This window comes from Ranitomeya variabilis, chromosome 2, assembly GCF_051348905.1.
Source record: "Ranitomeya variabilis isolate aRanVar5 chromosome 2, aRanVar5.hap1, whole genome shotgun sequence".
NCBI lineage: Eukaryota > Metazoa > Chordata > Amphibia > Anura > Dendrobatidae > Ranitomeya > Ranitomeya variabilis.
The window spans coordinates 923,076,115-923,098,845 of NC_135233.1; positions in this window are offsets into that span (position 1 = coordinate 923,076,115).

The window sequence follows — 22,731 nt, forward strand, 5'->3', positions numbered from 1 at the left end:
AATTCGCCAACTTCACTAAATGTCCCCAAAAAATGTGATATTCATCTAATAAATTTGCATGGATTTCAATAATGGAATGCTTGTAATTGCTGGTAAAAAAACATATGAAAGAGAGGAGAGAGAATCTTGTCCACCATAAGATCTTACACTTTACCGGTGAGACATAGGACCTGCTGGCCCTATGAGTTACACTCTAAAAGAGAGAGAGCCGCACTGATCATAAGAGCTTCCACTCTGTGGGAGGGAGGACTCAGAGCATATGCTCTACCGAAAAGAAAGACTAAGTGACTCTGGTGATAAAAAACAATTGTGCCTCCCTGGAAACGATCAATCTCTAATGGCCCTGTAACTGACCAACACTGTTCAAAGTATAATGATCCACAAGATGTCATAGCTGCAGGGCATTATGGGGAAGCTTGTTCGGCAATAACTTTTACCTGCTCCCTGATGCTTAAAGAGGTTTTCCATTGAAGAAAATTAATTCTAGTCTTGATCTTGATTTTAATAAATACATCTTGGAATAATAATTTTCATAATTACATGTGTTTAAAAAAAATGTTGCCATGCTGAAATAATTTTATAATTGTGCCCCTGCTATGTAGTGTGTAATGGTTGTGTCTGACCATGCATGAATATGTGTCGAATCACACCACATATCCTGGGCAGGGGAGGAAGCAAAAAAGAGCACACAGAGAGAACAGCATGTGATCACAGCTTCATTTTGTGAAATAAATCATTTCACTGCCTGTCTATAAAAATATTTTACCTCAAAGAAATAATTATTTCCGATCATGTGCTGTAATGTTTGTATACTTTCTTGCTTCCTCTCCTGCACACGGGAGGATTAAACCATGTTCCTACATGATCAGAATAAACCAGCAGGTCGGGATCACACTTAACGTATTGAAAATCATTCCGAGTCTCCCTGCTGAGAGTCGTACAAGTGTTCTCTGTATGGTCATCCATGTGTAATGCGTTTTCAATGCGATGATGCAATTTTCTTGCACCTATGTATCCGTATGACATCCGTTTGATATCCGTATGGCATGCGCATGGCTTTACATTTCTCACTGCTTTTCCCCATTGAATTTAATGGCTAAATGGGCAGAAATGAGGAAATTGTGTGCATATTTCTCGCAAGTCACACTGATGGTCTCTGTGGTGTCTGATTTTTTCTCACACCCATAGACTTGCATTGGCGAGACTCAGGTGATATATGGGTTAAATTGCTGCATGTTGCGTTATAACTCGCATGCTGAATACGCCTGAGAAAAAAATGGTGATATGAGCTGCCCCATACACTGTTTGAAGAATTATTAGGCAAGTTGAATTTTGATCACATGATACTTTGTATACATGTTGTCCTACTCCAAGCTGTTCAGGCCTGAGAGCCAACTACCAGTTACGTAAATCAGGTGATGTGTTTCTCTGTAATGATGAGGGGTGTTGTCTAATGACATTAAAACCCTATATAGGGTGTGCTTAATTATTAGGCAACTTCCTTTCCTTTGGCAAAATGGGTCAGAAGAGAGATTTGACAGGGTCTGAAAAGTCCAAATTGTGAGATGTCTTGCAGAGGGATGCAGCAGTCTTGAAATTGCCAAGCTTCTGAAGCATGATCACCGAACAATCAAGCGTTTCATGGCAAATAGTGAACAGGGTCGCAAGAAGCGTGTTGGGCAAAAAAAGGCGCAAAATAACTGCCCATGAATTGAGGAAAATCAAGCGTGAAGCTGCCAAGATGCCATTAGCCACCAGTTTTGCCATATTTCAGAGCTGCAACGTTACTGGAGTAACAAAAAGCACAAGGTGTGCGATACTCAGAGATATGGCCAAGGAAGGCTGAAAAACGACCACCTTTGAACAAGAAACATAAGATAAAACGTCAAGACTGGGCCAAGAAATATCTTAACACTGACTTTTCAAAGGTTTTATGGACTGATGAAATGAGAGTGACTCTTGATGGGCCAGAGGCTGGATCAGTAAAGGGCAGAGAGCTCCACTCCCACTCAGATGCCAGCAAGGTGGAGGTGGGGTACTGGTACGGGCTGGTATCATCAAAGATGAACTTGTGGGACCTTTTCGGGTTGAGGATGGAGTGAAGCTCAACTCCCAGACCTACTGCCAGTTTCTGGTACACAAATTCTTCAAGCAGTGGTACAGGAAGAAATCTATATTGTTCAAGAAAAACATGATTTTCATGCAGGACAATGCTCCATCACATGCCTCTAACTACTCCACAGCGTGGCTGGCCAGTAAAGGTCTCAAAGAAGAAAAAATAATGACATGGCCCCCTTGTTCACCTGATCTGAACCCCATAGAGAACCTGTGGTTCCTCATAAAATGTGAGATCTACGGGGAGAGAAAACAGTACACCTCTCGGAACAGTGTCTGGGAGGCTGTGGTAGCTGCTGCATGCAATGTTGATTGTAAACAGATCAAGCAACTGACAGAATCTATGGATGGAAGGCTGTTGAGTATCATCATAAAGAAAGGTGGCTATATTGGTCACTAATTTTGGGGGTTTTGTTTTTGCATGTAGAAATGTTTATTTCTAAATTTTGTGCAGTTATATTGGTTTACCTGGTGAAAATAAACAAGTGGGATGGGAATATATTTGGTTTTTATTAAGTTTCCTAATAATTCTTCACAGTAATAGTTACCTGCACAAACAGATATCCTCCAAAGATAGCCAAATCTAAAAAAAACCCACCCCAACTTCCAAAAATATTAAGTTTGATATTTATGAGTCTTTTGGGTTAATTGAGAACATAGTTGTTGATCAATAATAAAAATAATCCTCTAAAATACAACTTACCTAATAATTCTGCACACAGTATGGATTAACAGTGGTCCGAGTGCTATGCGATGTTATCTCGCGTAGCACTCATCCATATTCTACGGTAGTGTGACCCCAGCCTTACACAGTACACAGCAGGGACGCATTTATAAGATTATCTCAGCACAGGAACATTTTTTTAAACACATCCAATTTTGGAAATTATTATTATTCCAAGATCTATTAATTCAAATTAACTTTGTTTGTGGTTTAATCCCTTTAAGCAGTGTGAAAAATAGTGCAGAGGAAGTTTAAAGTTTTAGGATTTTTTTGCGAACCGCGAAATGAATCTCAAAATGTTTGAATTCACATGAAAGTGCATTTTAGGAAATTCGGATTGACTTCGATACTCCGTGAATTTATCCGCTCATCTCTAAATACAGTGGTGACCAAAAGTTTTACAATTCTGATTACTTCTGTCTGGTTGTTGTGATTCCATTTTTTTGGTGATTTTAGTTAACCAGAAGAAAATGGTTGTCCATCCTTATAGACATCCTGTGTTTGACATTGGTTTGTCCCTTTATGTGTTAGTTTTGAACACTTGCTGGGCCAAATGTTTTGTATATGTTGTCATTGGTAGTCGAATTTTGCCTAATTTTTTTTCTGTTTATGTGTTTTTCAGTTAAACAGGGCAAAGACAACGCCATATTTATCACCAAATGTCAGGAAGCTTATTATTCTGAGAGTGAAGTCAGGAAAAAGCCAAAAAGAGGTAGCTATGGAATTCAATTGTTCTCAGAGTCTCATTTAAAAAAAAAATAAAAAAAAGAATGTTGTGGAACATCTGACAAACCTAGAAGTTGGAAAAAAGGGAAAATTTCCTCCAAAGTTGATCACAAAAAAAAGTTAGTATTTGATGTCTACTAACTGTAAATTTATTTGCTTTAGACATTCTGTATTTTTCATGTTTACCTAAGTTTTGTTTCAGTTTTTTATCCTTGATATAACTTTTCTAATGTGTACAATGCTAAAAGGCAGTACATCTGTCAAGTTAAATATAACCATATTAAAGTAATAGGGTCACATTGCCAAATGTATTTTTGAATCAGGATAGAACAAAATGCTAATTCACTTTCAGCAGAACACGAAACTCTAAAATCCATTCAGGCATTTTTTAATTATATTTAAATGTTCAGAGTGGCTCTTTATATAAAAAATAAATTATTGTTTTACTTGCAGATTTTTTTATTGTTGTTATTTTATAGTAAGGTTATAAGGATTAAGGACTGCGATGAAAAATCAGTGGAGTGGCAATTTAGTATTCTCAATAATAATAAATTCATGTATTATTATTGCAATTTGAATAGTAACTACACCATCCCCCCAAATATATAATATACACTCACCGGCCACTTTATTAGGTACACCATGCTAGTAACGGGTTGGACCCCCTTTTGCCTTCAGAACTGCCTCAATTCTTCGTGGCATAGATTCAACAAGGTGCTGGAAGCATTCTTCAGAGATTTTGGTCCATATTGACATGATGGCATCACACAGTTGCCGCAGATTTGTCGGCTGCACATCCCAAAGATGCTCCATACAAGGCAGGATGGATCCATGCTTTCATGTTGTTTACGCCAAATTCTGACCCTACCATCCGAATGTCGCAGCAGAAATCGAGACTCATCAGACCAAGCAACGTTTTTCCAATCTTCTACTGTCCAATTTCGATGAGCTTGTACAAATTGTAGCCTCAGTTTCCTGTTCTTAGCTGAAAGGAGTGGTACCCGGTGTGGTCTTCTGCTGCTGTAGCCCATCTGCCTCAAAGTTCGACGCACTGTGCATTCAGAGATGCTCTTAGGCCTACCTTGGTTGTAACGGGTGGCGATTTGAGTCACTGTTGCCTTTCTATCAGCTCGAACCAGTCTGCCCATTCTCCTCTGACCTCTGGCATCAACAAGGCATTTCCGCCCACAGAACTGCCGCTCACTGGATTTTTTTTCTTTTTCGGACCATTCTCTGTAAACCCTAGAGATGGTTGTGCGTGAAAATCCCAGTAGATCAGCAGTTTCTGAAATACTCAGACCAGCCCTTCTGGCACCAACAACCATGCCACGTTCAAAGGCACTCAAATCACCTTTGTTCCCCATACTGATGCTCGGTTTGAACTGCAGGAGATTGTCTTGACCATGTCTACATGCCTAAATGCACTGAGTTGCCGCCATGTGATTGGCTGATTAGAAATTAAGTGTTAACAAGAAGTTGGACAGGTGTACCTAATAAAGTGGCCAGTGAGTGTATATAAAGCAATACTAATCACACTGCTTGCTGATGGAGATATTAAATGGATTGGAGAACCCTGTGCTAGTGGAATATCCAGCAATATAAAACATACAGAAATGGCAACTGCTTAAAAGGCAAAGCTGAAAATAAAAGATAACTCCTAGAACGGAAACTATTGGATGTTGCTAATAATGAATAATTAAAAATAAAAATATCAACAAATAAAAAAGACAACTGTCAAAAAGGCAACACCAAAATGTCAAATGCAAGAGATGACAGTTTATAAGCCAAGATCTACATAAATGGCTCCCCCTGAAGAAGGCACATTGCCGAAATGCGCATTGGGGCTGTGGCATCACCATTTGGATGTTGGTAAGTGTTTTCGTTATAATATACTACCGTCTGCATATTTCTATTTACTCATGCTTCAGGGGTTTTCATATTAGGGGCCCTTTTTGGTCCTATGGCTGGCACTAGTATCCGTATGGAGCTCATTACCTTCACCTGGTACCCTGTATTTGTTAACCCATAGAGGACATACTTTTTGTATTGGGGATTAAGGGATTCAAGGTTTAGGAATTCTAAGTGGTTGTGCATAGTGTTTTATTATACCCCAGTATTCACATTTATATATTTATTGATTTATGGATTGATGTATTTATATGCAGGCTGTTACCTTAGTAATTTATCTACCCATCTATTGGTGATGCCTATATGTTTACTTTCTTGGCTCACTTGTAGCACTGTTGGCTATTTTTAATTGTCTGTTTTTATACAATTTAATAAAGTTTGTTACTTGTTCATGAAATACGTGTTTTTTCTATAAGTTTCAATTGATATTTCACGTAGAACTAGTTTATATCCTTTTTTGAGGACACAGTATCTTGATTTTTGATCTGATTATTAACGTACTGTATATCTTCATATGTGTCCATAGCAGGAATAACTATTTGCTATTATAAATGGTTGTCAATAGTTCTCAGTATAAAACACAGAATAAATAAATAAATGGTATAATATATGAATACAACATATTCTAACTAATGTTCAAAAAAGTAGAATAAATAAATAGGCAGCTCTCACCATGTGTTTTACAAGATCAATGTGTGTGTCCATATGATGAAACAACTCATGATGATAACGATTCTGAGTAGATAAGATCCCTCTTTGTTCAAACATAAGTCTTGGATTAAAAAAAATCTCAATGATGTCTTGCCCCGGCCAGTGGCCATCACAACAATCTTGTGGATGTAGTCCGAGTCATACCACTGATCGAGTGACATCATCACTGAAGGTACAGTGGACCAGAGACCAAAAAAGGAGTTTACACACTTTAGAAATAATTCCTCCATTCACCAACCAGAGCGCCACAGTACTGAGAAGTTTTTTTTAATTCAGCACGTAATCAATTGTGCATAATAATTTGCAACGGTGCATTTTAAGTTTAACTTTAAAAAAATACTGTTATCATTGGAAGATTTGTCCAATAAAATTTGATTTATACTCTATTTGTTGGTGATTTAAACATTCTGCTGATTCATTTGCATCAATCAACTTGGAAAATCTGAGATTAATAGCATTTGTATAATTTGGAACGTGATGTAATAAGCTATTACCTTTATACTATACAAGGTGACTTTAAGCCACCAGTAATAACTAAAAGACTTGTGGCCTGCAATACAAAATGGAAAGTTATAGAAAGAAATAACTCATATTTTGAACAAGGTAAAACATATTTCTGCAAAAACAGTAAAAGAACATTTAGTGAGAAATGTTAAAAGGTAATGTTTACTAATGAAATTTATTGCATAGAAGTACATTTGCCATTGAATTTGTTCAGCTGAAGACTACGGAGTTAAAAAGAAAAATATTTCTCCATTTTTGGGCAATTTGTCAGGGTCATTTCTTTGATTTTATCATTATTATTACAAATTATTTAAAACAATTATTTGCGCTGCAGTAACATAACAAAACAGTACTATTTTCTCATTTCTTTAGTTCAATAGTCATTATTTATTATTACACTTAAATTAATCTTTTCGAAATCTGGTTACCCTATTAGATTTAATGATGTGTAAAAAAAAACCATGCCTAACACACCTTTTATTTGGCTTTGAACACTGTAAAGTAGATCTAACTTTTTGCCTGACTTTTGCAACAGATTTACTCAACCTCTTCCTGAAATGGCCAATTTTATTTTAGATTTTTCACTATTTCTAATGATCATCAAGTGCTCGGTGCTCGAATAGAGCAGGGTGGATGCTCGTACGGGCTCAAGTCGAGTACCGAATAAACTGGAAGTCTATGGGATGCTCGAGCATTTTTCTAGAAGACTCTAACAGGATGGCTGTGGAGGCAGGAAAAATTGTTGAGAAAGAAAGAAACAGCACTCAAATGGAATGGGACCATCATGAGGAATACGCATTGATGCATGATGATGTCTCCCAGGTCATAGCTAGAAGCAATGCTGTTAGAGTATTATTCTGCTTTTACAGACTGACAATAAAACATACAAAACCGAAGATAAAACTGATTTTACAGGAAAAATATTAGGAAACATTCTTTCCTGTAAAATGACTTGTATATAAGGCAAGATATTTTAAAAACACCTGCTTCCTCCATTCCTTAGGCTGCCTGCCCGTGATCAGGATTACTAGCGTACACAATGGTGCATTGTACAGTACAAGCACATTGGATGGGATTACTAAAAAAAAACTTTGTCAAAAATCACAGCTCTCATAAACCCCTAGGATTAGTAATGAATCTATCATATACCTCCATTACAAATTTGATAATAAAAAAATACACACACAGAAAAAAACATTTTATTTGAACAAAAACTCCACCACACTACCCCATGTTCACCAACTTATAACAAAAATACCATACAGTTCCGCAGTAATCCACTGCATCTGAAGAAGTCCAAAAACGGATACCTGAAAGACATAAAAAGATGGAAATAAAGACAACAGATACTCCATCATTCACCAAAACGTTGCAACGGAGGTGCAAAGTAGTCCGTATTCCCTGATGTCTCTGGTGTAAGTAAGGTGACTGCTATTCCCAGGCTACAGGTAGTAACATCAACGCTCATCATAGGTGGCTCTAAGCATCGTAGTCATAGGTGGTTTATAATGAGGCTACCTACTGCCTGGGGCACAAGGCTTTGGGAAGCCCATGGCCAGATTGCCCTCAATATAACATTTTTTGCACCACCATCGTCTGCGCTTATGAACAACAGAGAGGGTTCCTTTTTCTCCCCTGCAGGCAACAGAAAGACGGAGCATAGCTGCAGCACATCACCTTCTTTATGACTCAGAATGATGACATCTTCGTGCATATGTGTTGTTTACCATGCACGAGCAGGAAAGAAGTATAAGTTAAAAGAGCTGCAGAGGAGGTGAGGAGCTGCGACTGGGCTTCCTCCATGCTTAGCGCAGATACCGGTAGCCAGAAGACCGAGGTTGTGGGGGTAACTTCATGCCCAACGGCAGAAACTGGCGGACAGCTGATTGCAAGTTACTTGTCCACCATTAACACCAGAAGACAGAGTAGCAAATAGAGCCCGGGTAGTGATAGAGATCCTGTAAAAAGGCTCAAGCTACCTGTCGTACGGGTAGTGTCCTGCCTAAAGGGGGACAAAGAGAAAACATGAGGACCATGTGTGAGGCCTAAGGCAGCAAGGGACTACAGCACCACAGTGCTAGAAGGAAGGCTTCCAACCCCACCTAGTTAGAGAGATTCCCAATTCGCTTCTAAGCTGGCCGGACCACACCAGCATCCATGATTCAGTACCCTGGACTGTGGCTGCCTTGAACCAAGTAAAGAGGTAAAGATACAGCAACCCTGTCTCCTCCGTTTATTACTACACCACCTATCACTATCTTCATCTATTACACTGGGAGCCCTGGGGACCCAGTTTCACCTGTGGGAAGCCATACTATCCCTGCTGTGGACCCCTTTAAGAAGCGTCTGTCACCTCTGACCAAATACCACAGCTAGAGTAGGTATTGGTGTGCACTCAAGGTCACTGTAGAAGTGAGGTGCTGGTAGAACAGACCGTGGTAGTTCCTGAAATAGATAGCAAAACTTCACTGCACACTCCAATGGAATGATTTGCAACCATCTGTGGAATTTTATTTTAGACAAAGAAGATAAGTGCCAAGTTACAAAAACTGGTCCAAAACCAAGTAAAGTAGAGACACCCGACGTGTCGACCCTCCCGTGTCTTAATCATGGGGTTTACTTGGGTTCAAAAGGAACGGGAGCCAGGGTTAGGGAATAGCCGTATATAAGCTTCCATGCGGATAATGGTAGGCTGTAAATAAATGGTAACCTTTGGAGGATAAGAGATGTACCAGCTAATGATAATAGGTCAAAGGTAACCTTAAGTGGCTTTGAATGGAGGGCCAGTAGAGTCCTGTGCAATAAAAAGCATTGTTTTTTGTATGTAATATATTTTCCGTATCTGATATGGTAAGATATACGTGTTGCTTCGTACCCGGGAGGAGATCTGGTGGCAGTCGCAGCAGCAGCCCCTACGATGCCCTCAGGCCCAGCAGTGGACACAGCCACAGTCCTAATGATGTCACCAGGCCCCACGGCAGACGCAGCCACAGGCTCCATTGTCATGATCTCAATGGCAAGAGAACATAGCATCAGCATATATAGGAACTAGCTCTTGGAAGATGGAAACTGAGCTGACCATGAACTAAACCTAACGCACAACTAGCAGTGGCCGGGTAGCATGCCTACGTTGATTCTAGATGCCCAGCACCAGCCGGAGGACTAAATAAAGCTAGCAGAGGAAAATATTAGTCCTAGCTCACCTCTAGAGAAATACCCCGAAAGGAGACAGAGGCCCCCCACATGTATTGGCGGTGAGTTAAGATGAAATAACAAACGTAGTATGAAAATAGGTTTAGCAAATTTGAGGTCCACTTACTACATAGCAGAAGACAGAAAGGACACTTTCATGGTCAGCTGAAAACCCTATCAAAACACCATCCAGAAATTACTTTAAAACTCTGGCATTAACTCATAACACCAGAGTGGCAATTCCTGTTCACAAGAGCTTTCCAGACACAGTAACGAAACTACAGCTGTGAACTGGAACAAAAATGCAAAAACAAACATGGACAAGAGTCCAACTTATCTAGTAGTTGTCTAGGAGCAGGAACAAGCACAGAGAGGCTTCTGATAACATTGTTGACCGGCAAGCAACTAACAGAACAGCAAGGTTATATAGCGACTCCCACATCTTGATGGGAACAGGTGAACAGAGAAGATGAAGACACCAGTTCAATTCCACCAGTAGCCACCGGGGGAGCCCAGAATCCAAATTCACAACAGTACCCCCCCTCAAGGAGGGGGCACCGAACCCTCAACAGAACCACCAGGGCGATCAGGATGGGCCCTATGAAAGGCACGAACCAGATCAGAGGCATGAACATCAGATGCATTAACCCAAGAATTATCCTCCTGGCCGTATCCCTTCCACTTGACCAGATACTGGAGTCTCCGTCTGGAAACACGAGAGTCTAAGATTTTCTCCACAACGTACTCCAACTCACCCTCAACCAACACCGGAGCAGGAGGCTCAACGGAAGGCACAACCGGTACCTCATACCTGCGCAATAATGACCGATGAAAAACGTTATGAATAGAAAAGGATGCAGGGAGGTCCAAACGGAAGGAAACAGGGTTAAGAATCTCCAATATCTTATACGGGCCGATAAACCGAGGCTTAAACTTAGGAGAAGAGACCCTCATAGGAACAAAACGAGAAGACAACCACACCAAATCCCCAACACAAAGCCGAGGACCAACACGACGGTGGCGGTTGGCAAAAAGCTGAGTCTTCTCCTGGGACAACCTCAAATTGTCCACCACCTGCCCCCAGATCTGATGCAATCTCTCCACCACAGCATCCACTCCAGGACAATCCGAAGATTCCACCTGACCAGAGGAAAATCGAGGATGAAACCCCGAATTACAGAAAAACGGGGACACCAAAGTGGCAGAGCTGGCCCGATTATTGAGAGCGAACTCCGCCAATGGCAAAAAAGCAACCCAATCATCCTGGTCAGCAGACACAAAACACCTCAGATATGTCTCCAGGGTCTGATTAATCCGCTCGGTCTGGCCATTCGTCTGAGGATGGAAAGCGGACGAAAAAGATAAATCTATGCCCATCCTAGCACAGAATGCCCGCCAAAATCTAGACACGAATTGGGTCCCTCTGTCAGAAACGATATTCTCAGGAATACCATGCAAACGAACAACATTTTGAAAAAACAGAGGAACCAACTCGGAAGAAGAAGGCAACTTGGGCAGAGGAACCAAATGGACCATCTTAGAAAAACGGTCACACACCACCCAGATGACAGACATCTTCTGAGAAACCGGCAGATCTGAAATAAAATCCATCGAGATGTGCGTCCAATCACAAATGGCTTGAACCTTGACAGGATCCATTTCAATGGAAGAGGGGGAAAAAATATATCCCAAAAAGGAAATCCTCTGTACCCCAAAAACACACTTAGAACCCTTCACACACAAAGAATTAGTCCGCAAAACCTGAAAAACCCTCCTGACTTGCTGGACATGAGAGTCCCAGTCATCCGAAAAAATCAGAATATCATCCAGATACACAATCATAAATTTATCCAAATAATCGCGAAAAATATCATGCATAAAGGACTGGAAAACTGACGGAGCATTTGAAAGACCAAAAGGCATCACTAAATACTCAAAGTGGCCCTCGGGCGTATTAAATGCGGTTTTCCACTCATCCCCCTGCCTGATTCGCACCAAATTATACGCCCCCCGAAGGTCAATCTTAGAGAACCACTTGGCCCCCTTTATGCGAGCAAACAAATCAGTCAGCAACGGCAATGGGTATTGATATTTAACAGTGATTTTATTCAAAAGCCGATAATCAATACATGGTCTCAAAGAGCCGTCTTTTTTTGACACAAAGAAAAAACCGGCTCCTAAGGGAGATGACGATGGACGAATATGTCCCTTTTCCAAGGACTCCTTTATATATTCTCGCATAGCAGCATGTTCAGGCACAGACAGATTAAATAAACGACCCTTTGGGTATTTACTACCCGGGATTAAATCTATGGCACAATCGCACTCTCGGTGCGGAGGTAACGAACCAAGCTTGGATTCTTCAAAGACGTCACGATAGTCAGACAGGAACTCAGGAATTTCAGAGGGAATAGATGATGAAATGGAAACCACAGGTACATCCCCATGAGCCCCCTTACATCCCCAGCTCAACACAGACATAGCTCTCCAGTCGAGGACTGGGTTGTGAGATTGCAGCCAAGGCAATCCTAACACCAAATCATCATGTAGATTATACAGCACCAGAAAGCGAATAATCTCCTGGTGATCCGGATTAATACGCATAGTTACTTGTGTCCAGTATTGTGGTTTATTATTAGCCAATGGGGTGGAGTCAATCCCCTTCAGAGGAATAGGAGTCTCCAAAGGCTCTAAATCATACCCACAGCGTTTGGCAAAGGACCAATCCATAAGACTCAAAGCGGCGCCAGAGTCGACATAGGCGTCCGTGGTAATAGATGACAAAGAGCAAATCAGGGTCACAGATAGAATAAACTTAGACGGTAAGGTGCAAATGGAAACAGATTTACCAAGCTTTTTAGTGCGCTTAGAGCATGCTGATATAACATGAGTAGAATCACCACAATAGAAACACAACCCATTTTTCCGTCTAAAATTCTGCCGCTCGCTTCGGGACAGAATTCTATCACACTGCATACTCTCTGGCGACCTCTCAATGGAAACCGCCAGATGGTGCACTGGTTTGCGCTCCCGCAGACGCCTATCGATCTGAATAGCCATTGTCATGGACTCATTCAGACCCGCCGGCACAGGGAACCCCACCATAACATCCTTAATGGCATCAGAGAGACCCTCTCTGAAAGTCGCCGCCAGGGCGCACTCATTCCACTGAGTAAGCACAGACCATTTACGGAATCTTTGGCAGTAAATTTCCGCTTCATCTTGCCCCTGAGATAGGGACATCAAAGTTTTTTCTGCCTGAAGCTCCAAATGAGGTTCGTCATAAAGCAACCCCAAGGCCAGAAAAAACGCATCCACATTGAGCAACGCAGGATCCCCTGGTGTCAATGAAAAAGCCCAGTCTTGAGGGTCGCCCCGGAGCAAGGAAATCACAACCCTGACCTGCTGTGCAGGGTCTCCGGCAGAGCGAGATTTCAGGGACAAAAATAATTTGCAATTATTTCGAAAATTCTGAAACCCGGCTCTATTCCCCGAGAAAAATTCCGGCAAAGGAATTCTCGGCTCAGATACAGGTGCATGACAAACAAAATCTTGCAATTTTTGTACCTTCGTGGCGAGATTATTCAAACCTGCAGTTACACTCTGAAGATCCATTACAAACAGGTGGACACAGAGCCATTCAAGGGTTAAGAGGAGGTAAGAAGCAGCTAGACAGCAATTAAGGGCTAGGCAGCAAAACTCTGAAGGGAAAAAAAAAAAAAAAAAAATTTCCCTTAAACACTTCTCTATCTCCTGCTTCAGCCCAAACAATTAACACTTTGTGGGCCGGTCAAACTGTCATGATCTCAATGGCAAGAGAACATAGCATCAGCATATATAGGAACTAGCTCTTGGAAGATGGAAACTGAGCTGACCATGAACTAAACCTAACGCACAACTAGCAGTGGCCGGGTAGCATGCCTACGTTGATTCTAGATGCCCAGCACCAGCCGGAGGACTAAATAAAGCTAGCAGAGGAAAATATTAGTCCTAGCTCACCTCTAGAGAAATACCCCGAAAGGAGACAGAGGCCCCCCACATGTATTGGCGGTGAGTTAAGATGAAATAACAAACGTAGTATGAAAATAGGTTTAGCAAATTTGAGGTCCACTTACTACATAGCAGAAGACAGAAAGGACACTTTCATGGTCAGCTGAAAACCCTATCAAAACACCATCCAGAAATTACTTTAAAACTCTGGCATTAACTCATAACACCAGAGTGGCAATTCCTGTTCACAAGAGCTTTCCAGACACAGTAACGAAACTACAGCTGTGAACTGGAACAAAAATGCAAAAACAAACATGGACAAGAGTCCAACTTATCTAGTAGTTGTCTAGGAGCAGGAACAAGCACAGAGAGGCTTCTGATAACATTGTTGACCGGCAAGCAACTAACAGAACAGCAAGGTTATATAGCGACTCCCACATCTTGATGGGAACAGGTGAACAGAGAAGATGAAGACACCAGTTCAATTCCACCAGTAGCCACCGGGGGAGCCCAGAATCCAAATTCACAACACTCCATCATGCCACCAGGCCCCACAGTGCTTGCATCTCCTGTAAACCGGCTGGACCCTGCCGTAGCTACAGCTCCCATAATGCCGCTATCCATGCCCTATATACCGGGAGCGGCCTGGCTGCCACAATATTCAAGGGAATCCCACACAGTGAGTGACTTTAAAGAAAGGTTCTGCAGCCTATTTGACATACAGTATACCCCCTGACGAAACATCAAATGGTCAGCATTCTAACTGGTCAACTAATTGGAGCAGCACAAAGGGAGGTAAAATCCTGGCCGGATATTGAGAAAGGAACTGTTAAGCAGATATTAGCCAAATTGAAAAATACTTTTGACATCCACACTGCTGCAGAAATTAAGATGAGATTTTTTGGGAGCAAACAAAGAGCACAGGATAGCATACGGGACTATGCCCTTAATCTCCATAAGGCACTGCGGGCCATTAACCAGATTGACTTGAACAGCATGCAGGATGGGGACAAGCTATTAAAGGAACAGTTTATTGAGGGACTCCTGTCCAGCACCCACAGGTCACAGCTGCGCATCCTGGCCTTGCAAAACCCTGATCTGGACATTGCACATTTTAAAGACAGAGCCATCCGGGTGTTGCGTGAACCACAGCCCAGCCGCACTGTGCCCCCTAGGCGTTCAGCAATCACGTACCACCAGGAGGTGGCATCCTTTCTTCAGGCCCCCGTTGAGGCCGAGGCACAGATCCTGGACGATGATCCCTCAACAGAACTGCGCCTCCAGGTCCAGGAACTGACTAAAAGTGTAGCTGCACTAGCTAGAAACGTGCAGTGCCTGAAGGAATCCCAGAAGTAGAAAATCCAGCTGGCTTCCAGTCCAGATGACGTCCCTTGGCGACGACAGAAGAGAATCCCACTGATTAGAGGAAGAGACAACGACTACTATCATCAGGATGGATGACCCATTTGTCGCCGCTGCAACCAGGTGGGACACATTTCAAGGTTTTGCCATTTAAACGAGCGACCCCTGGGGTAGAGGGCCAACCCCCAGGAGTAAGACGACCAGGCGGACCACAAAGCTGGTGAGCCAAGTACGTCGGAGGATGACCAATTCTCCCCGTTGTGATCGACGGCATCCTGATGAATGCTTTACTGGACACCGGATCTCAGGTGACAACTATGCCTTAAATTCTGTACAAACGGTACTGGGCTGACTCTGATATTACTTGTGGCCCAGATAATGACCTGAGAATAGTAGCCAGCAATGATCAGCATTTGCCACAAGTGGGGTATAAGGAGGTGACCATTAAGGTGGGGTGGGTAGAATTGAAACAGCAAGGACTGGTGATTGTAGATATTGACCGGTGAGAATGTAACCCAATGATAACCTTAGGTACTAATGTCACAGAAAACTGTCTTGTCGAGGTTATTGTCTTGTTTCAATAGGTGGTCGAAACTGCTGGTTTCAGTGACCAGCGTGTCCTACAGAAAGAAATCAGAGCCCTGATGCACAGAAAACAGGTAGAACTATCTGGTGGAGACGTTGGCAGCGTCACATTGAGTGATCTAATTCCCATTGCAATACCCCCCAGGAGTTAAATGTTAATCTGGTGTCAGGCATCAATAGTCCTCAGAGGTAAAGACTACCAGGCCCTGGTAGAACCTGTGTATTCTGAGAATAGGCCCACCATCCTGACAGCCAGAAGGGTGGTTCATGTCTACAAGGGAAGAGTAACTGTACATGTCCTTAACTGTGGGGAGAAAGAAGTTCATTTACCCAGATATGCCACTCTTGTTAAACTATTCACTGTTAGTAACAATGAAATACAGGCAACAGAACCCTTGGTCCTGTCCGACCAGGCAGAGGACAATGGCTCTGTAAGGCAGTTGGAGGATTGGTGTCAAAAGTTACATGTAGGCACTGATTCCACTCCTTTATACCAAAAGCATGGGGCCTACCGGGTGGTCAAAGAGTATGAACGAGTATTCAGCAAACACCCACTAGACTTTGGGCAGGTAAAAAGGGTTCAAGATCATAACCCCACTGGAGATCATCCACCCATTAAAAAGAGGTAACGGCCTGTACCTCCAGCTCACTACCAATGTTCCAAGAGTATGTTACAAGAAATGAAGGAGTCTGGGGTAATCAGAGACAGTTGTAGCTCCTGGGCAGCTCTATTAGTCCTAGTTAGAAAGAAGGATGGACAATGAGGATGTGTGTGTGTGGACTACAGGCAGATTATCAGCATTACACATAAGGATACCTACCCATTACCCAGAATTGAAGAGTCCTTAGGTGCTTTGAAATTTGCTATTTCTCCACCTTAGATCTCACTAGTGGCTATTAGCAGGTTCCCGTGGCATGGCGGATAAAGAGAAGACAGCCTTCACAACATCAATGGGCCTCTCAGAATTCAAGTACATTGAGGATGATGGAGTGCTGTCTTGGGCACAACAACTTTGAAACCGTTCTGTTGTACCTTGGATGATGTCATCCTCTTTTCCAAGACCTATGAAGACCACTTGAAGCACCTGGCCAAGGTGTTTGAAGCTCTGTCTAACTTTGGCCTGAAAGTAAAGCAGTCCAAGTGCCACCTGTTGAAGCCAAAGTGCAGTACCTTGGCCATGTGGTGAGCACCGAAGATGCGGCACAAGACCCTGACAAATTCTCCGTGATCAGGGACTGGTCGAAACCCAGCAACATCCACGAAGTCAATCAGTTCCTCGGGTTGGTAGGTTACTACCGAAGATTTATCAAGGACTTCACTAAGATAGCCGCAAGACCTGTTAGTGGACCAATCCAAGAAGGCCAAGAGTAAGAAAACTCCATTCAAGTGGAACGACAGGCTGTAAAGATCCTTTATTCGGTTGAAGTTGGCTCTCACAGAAGATGAGGTACTGGCCTACCCTGACTATAACCAACTGTTTGCACACTAAACAGACACCAGCAACGTGGGATTGGAAGCAGTGCTGTCCCAGGTGCAGTAAGGCAAAGAAAGAGTAATTGCCTACTCCAGCCGGAAGCTTCATCCCACTAAAAGGAACCCCTGAAAACTACAGTTCCTTCAAGTTGGAGTTCCTCGCCATAGTCTGGGCGGTAACAGAGCGATTCAGGCACTACCTGACTTCAGCAAAGTTCACTGTTTTCATGGACAACAATCCGCTGACTCACCTGGAGATGGCAAAGTTAGGTGCATTGGAGCAGCAATGGATGGCACGATTGTCCAACTACAAGTTTACCATCAAGTACCAAGTGGAACTTAAGAACGCAAATGCTGATGCACTGTCCCAGATGCCCAATTCACCAGAAGAGGGAGGAGATCCAGAAGCACTAAAAGAAATTGAGTTACCAGCTTTCCACCCCCCAGCTGCGGCCCAACATGTCATGCAAGAGGCCAAGCTTAATCCATTGCCCCACCATGGATGGGCAGGGACACAAGATAGCGACCCAGCAGTCCGCCTGGTAAAAGAGCTGCTGACACAGGATGATTCACACCCTGGCCCAGATGCTCCACAGGAAATGCAACAGTTGTGGAAGGAGAAGGGCAGGTTGTTCATTTAGAAGGAAAAGCTGTGTCAGAGGAAAATCAGCTCATGCACCCAAGAACTGATCTGGCAAGTGGAAGTCCCAAAGCAGGATGCGCCAATGGTCTTAGAAGCGTACCATGATGGAGCAGGACACTTCAGATGGAAGAAGTTGGAAGTCCTACTTCGTGAGAGATTCTGCTGGATTGGCATGAGAAGAGCCATTGAAAAGTGGTGCCGAGAGTGTGGCCCGCGCAACCTGTGCAGAAAGGATCGCAACTAGTGATGAACCAGCACTAAAATGCTCGGGTGCTCATTGCTCGGGTCGACCAAATTGGAATTCTCGGGTACACGGACAGAACAACAAGCCCAATGTAAGTCTATGGGAAACCCAAATATTTTTACCACGATCCCCCCCTGGGATCCTGTTAAGGTCTAAACACATCTGAAAATGATGGAAACATTGCTCAAATGACACCGAGACATTATGAGGATCACCCCTGGAAGCATTTCAGACTCCTAAGTCACAGCTGTAAGCAATGTTGTCAGAGTTTCACGCCATTTTTACAGGTGCACTCAAAAACATACAAAAACAAAACCAAAATGGATTTTACTGGGAAATATGTTAAGGTACATCCTTTCCAGGCTAATGACTTGTGTATCAGGCAAAATACTTTACCCCAGAACAAAATGTTCCTCTACCACTTGGGCTATGTTCACACGCAGCGTTTTTTATGTAATTTTCGACTTTAACATTGCTTTTGACCAATACAAATGCATTTACACTTGGAAAAAATGTTGCATTGAATGCAAGGCTTGCCCTGCTATCAAGTCATATGCACCCCAATAAGCCTTTGAACCCAGATACTGGATGGCCACAGGAAAACCCACTTCACAGTCTTCAATTGGTCCTGCCATACAGGTTCCTTATGCATTCAATGCAAGGGCCACCTTTACCCAAATTTTTACACACCCCAATCCCCCCTTGGAAGAAACGTTGAGGAGGGCCTCCTAAACAAAAACTGTCCCATTACCAAGGAGCTTGTCTCCAAGACTCGTACTGCCCATACACTAAGTGTATGGACTGACTAACATTTCCCCATGGGGGGTAAATTTTAAAAAAAATCATGACAAAATACTGTTTCTGTTTTGAGCTAGGGTAACACACAGAAATTAAAGGATAATGCCCGAGGTTTTCCACCTCCATCCTCCAGTACGAGTCCAGCATCATGTTGAGCATTGATGTCAGCCATAAAGTCCTAAGGAACGAGACTGTGCATGACATCATGAGCAGCCTCTACTCCTCGTGTGGCCCTCAGAGGTTCCAGAACACCTGCTGCAAGGAGCTGATCGGAGAGATCGTCCTCACCAAGTCCAACACTAAAACGTACCGTATAGACGACATTGCCTGGAACATGACTACAGCGTCCACCTTCAAGAAGGCAGATGGAAGTGAGATCAGCTTTGTGGACTACTATAAGAAACAATACAATGAACAAGTAAAAGACATGATCCAGCTTCTAATCGTGAACATCCCTGGAGGCCCAAGCCGGGAGCCACAGACGGAGCCATCGTACTGGTGCCAGAGTTCAGTAACCTAACAGGTCTGACCGTTGAAGTCTGAAATGACTTCAAGGTAATAAAAGAACTGGCCATTCACACCCGTTTACCACCAGAACAGAGGGAGTGACAAGTTGGGAAGATCATGAAATACATTAACAAGGATGAGAGCATTCAGAAAGAGCTACGTGACTGAGGGCCAAATTTCGACACCGAACTGCTACAGTTCGAAGGGAGAATCGCACGTCTGGAAATAAATCCTGCACAAAGACAAATGTGCTGAATATAATCCACAGTTTGCTGATTGGTTGTGAGTAGGGTTGAGCAAAACGAATCGGACAAATTCAAAAATCACTGACTTTTGGCAAAGTCGGGTTTCGTGAAACCAGTCCCGATCCCACTGTGGGATCGGCCATGCGGTCGGCGATCTTCACGCCAAAGTCGCGTTTCGTATTACGCTTTCAGCGCCATTTTTCAGCCAATGAAGGAGGATGCAGAGTTTGGGCAGTGTGATGACATAGGTGTCGGTCCCCACCATCTTAGAGAAGGGCCTGACAGTGATTGGCTTGCTTTCTGCGGCGTCACAGGGGCTATAAAGGGGCGTGCATGCTGACCGCCATCTTACTTCTGCCGATCTCAGCATAGGGAGAGGTTGCTGCAGCTTCGTCAGAAGCAGGGATATAGTTAGGGAGGGAAGATTAACCCCCAAACTGCTTGTGCTGTAGCGATTTCCACTGTCCAACACCACCTTTGTTTTGCAGGGACAGTGGAGGCTATATCTTTGTGCATCAGCTCTGTAGCTTATTAGGCTGCCTTATAAGGCTCCCTGATAGCTGCATTGCTGTTTGCACCACTGCTGTGCAAACCAACTGCTTTTTTAAAAGCAAAAATCCTGTTGCTCCTTTCTGCAGTTATCTTGATTATTTGTCCACACTTTTGTGTGCAGCAGTCCTTTTTATTGCTGCCATACTTGTCCTGAGATCAATGTAGGGAGATTGAAATTGTACTACAGTCCGTGGATTTTTCAGATATCTTCCAGCCACTTGCTGCCACTTACATTGCGTTGTGTTACACACTGGGCCTGAGTTGTGGTGCTGTCTCCCCCCAAAAAAGTGAGATTGAAATTCTCACAAAGTGGATATACCTCAGTCCTCTTAGTTTGTGGTGTGTCAGCCAGCCACTTGCTGCCACTCACATTGCATTGTAAAATACACTGGGCCTGAGTTTAGGTTCAGTTTCCCCCCCCAAAAAAAGTGAGATTCAAATTCTCACAAAGTGGATATACCTCAATCCTCTTAGTTTGTGGTGTATCAGCCAGCCACTTGCTGCCACTTACATTGTGTTGTGTAATACACTGGGCCTGAGTTGTGGTGCAGTCTCCCCCCCAAAAAAAGGGAGAATTAAATTCTCAACAAGTTTATATACACCCAGGGCCGTATTTAGAGTTTCTGCTGCCCTAGGCACTTTTCGTGCTGCCTCCCCCACTGGTGAATATGACTAATGCAGACACTGTCGGCAGTGACTTGGGCTACTTTCACATCAGCGATTTTTACCATTCGTAGCCAATCCGGCAGTTTTTCTGCATCTGCCATGTAACGCATCACTTACGGCAACACTGCGTTCGGTCTCATTCATTCCCTGTGGGACTTGCGGACATGTGCCGCACTTGCAGTTTTGCCGCGATCCGGTAAATGCGGTACTTGCAGCAATGGAAAAAATCGCTGCTAGCAGTGTTTTTTTGTCTCATTGTAAGTGTAAAACCACAAGTGCTGCACATGTTCGCAAGTCCCATAGGGAATCAGTAAGGGGTCCAAATCTATGTATATGCCCATGTAGCTCTTTCAAAGACAATTCCAGCAATATTTTTACATGTTCAGTCCATTCATCTGAAATCAGTTTGCATACATATGCAAATGAGGGAGTAGATCTGTTACTCCAGCTCTATACCCCCTCAGTGCTGTATTATATAGTATATAACACAGCCACATAGTATATAAGAGCCACATAGTATATAGCAGCCACGTAGTATATAGCACAGCCCACACAGTATATAACACAGCCCACGTAATATATAGCACAGCCCACACAGTATATAACACAGCCCATGTAGTATATAGCACAGCCCATGCAGTATATATCACTGCCCATGTAGTATATAGCAGCCAAGCAGTATATAACACAGCCCATGCAGTATATAACACAGCCAGGCAGTGTATAACACAGCCCACGCAGTACATAACACAGCCCACGTAGTGTATAACACAGCCAGGCAGTATATAACACTGCCCATGCAGTATATAACACTGCCCAGGCAGCATATAACACAGCCCAGGCAGTATATAACACAGCCCAGGCAGTATATAACACAGCCCACGTAGAATATAACAGCCCACGTAGAATATAACAGCCCACGTAATATATAGCAGTATGGGCACCATATCCCTGTTAAAAAAAGAATTAAAATAAAAAAGTTACTCACCCTTTGGCGTCCACTGAAGCTGTCCCGATGCGCGTGATGCTGCCGCCAGCTTCCGTTCCCAGTGATGCATTGCGAAATTACCCAGATGACTTAGCGAAGACCGCAGAGACCGCCAAGTCATCTGGGTAATTTCGCAATGCATCACTGGGAACGGAAGTTGGCGGCAGCATCGAGCGCATCGGTAGACGGCGGAAGATGAGAATAGCACAATTTTTAAATTTTAAATTATTTTTAACATTATATATTTTTACTATTGATGCTGCATAGGCATAGCTCCGCTGCCCGCAACACACACACACATACAGCTCCGCTGCCCACACACACACACACATACAGCTCCACTGCCCGCACACACACACACATACAGCTCCGCTGCCCGCACACAAACACACAGCTCCGCTGCCTGCACACACACACACATACAGCTCCGCTTCCCGCCCACACATACATATACAGCACCGCTGCCCGCACACACACATACAGCCCCACACACAGAGCTCCACACACAGACACACACATACATACAGCTCCGCACACACAGAGCTCCGCACACACAGAGCTCCGCACACAGACACACACATACAACTCTGCGCACACAGAGCTCCGCACACACACACACAGCACCGCACAGACACACATACATACAGCTCCGTACACACAGAGCTCTGCACACACAGACACACACATACAGCTCCACTGTCCACACACACACACACACACATACAGCTCTGCACACCAGCAGTGGCAATGTTTGCTCCCAGGACCCAGATAGAGTGAGTGGGGGTGTATTATACCCC